Source organism: Myotis davidii, unplaced genomic scaffold (assembly GCF_000327345.1).
Source record: "Myotis davidii unplaced genomic scaffold, ASM32734v1 scaffold1512, whole genome shotgun sequence".
In the NCBI taxonomy this organism is placed as follows: Eukaryota; Metazoa; Chordata; class Mammalia; order Chiroptera; family Vespertilionidae; genus Myotis; species Myotis davidii.
In genome coordinates, this window is record NW_006283764.1 from 8,887 (window position 1) to 9,489 (window position 603).

The window sequence follows — 603 nt, forward strand, 5'->3', positions numbered from 1 at the left end:
CTCCCTTTCACTCTCTAAAAGTCAATGGAAACATTGTCCTGGGGTAAGGATTAAAAAAAAAGATTAAGAAAAAGAATGGAATTCATTATATATTCTGAATATGAAGTCCTTATCAGATATATGATTTGGGAATATTTCCTCCCATTCTGTAGATTGCCTTTCCACTCTGTTCGTTGTGTGCTGTCATAGTCACTTAGGGCTGCTATAACAAAATGCCCCAGAGTGTTGGCTCATAAACAATACAAACTTAGTTCTCACAGTGCTGGAGGGTGGGACGCCCAAGATCAAGGCACCGGCAGATGAGTGTCTGGAGAGAGCCCACTTCCTAGACACCCAACTTCCTAAAACCATTACTAGCTCAGATTTTGCTGTAACTTCCCATGGAGAAAGGAATGAAGGGGCCCAACCGTGAGGGCTCTGGGAGTAGGTCTGGGCTGGACATATCAATTTGTATGCCATCAGAATGCAGGTGGTCTTGAAAGGCATGGGCTGGGTGAGGAACCCAAGGGCTGGAGCCAAAGCAGAGAAGAGGTCTCAGGACTGAGCCCTGGACATGCCACCATCAGAGATGAAGGAGAGGAGTGAGAAGGGGGAGGAAGGGGA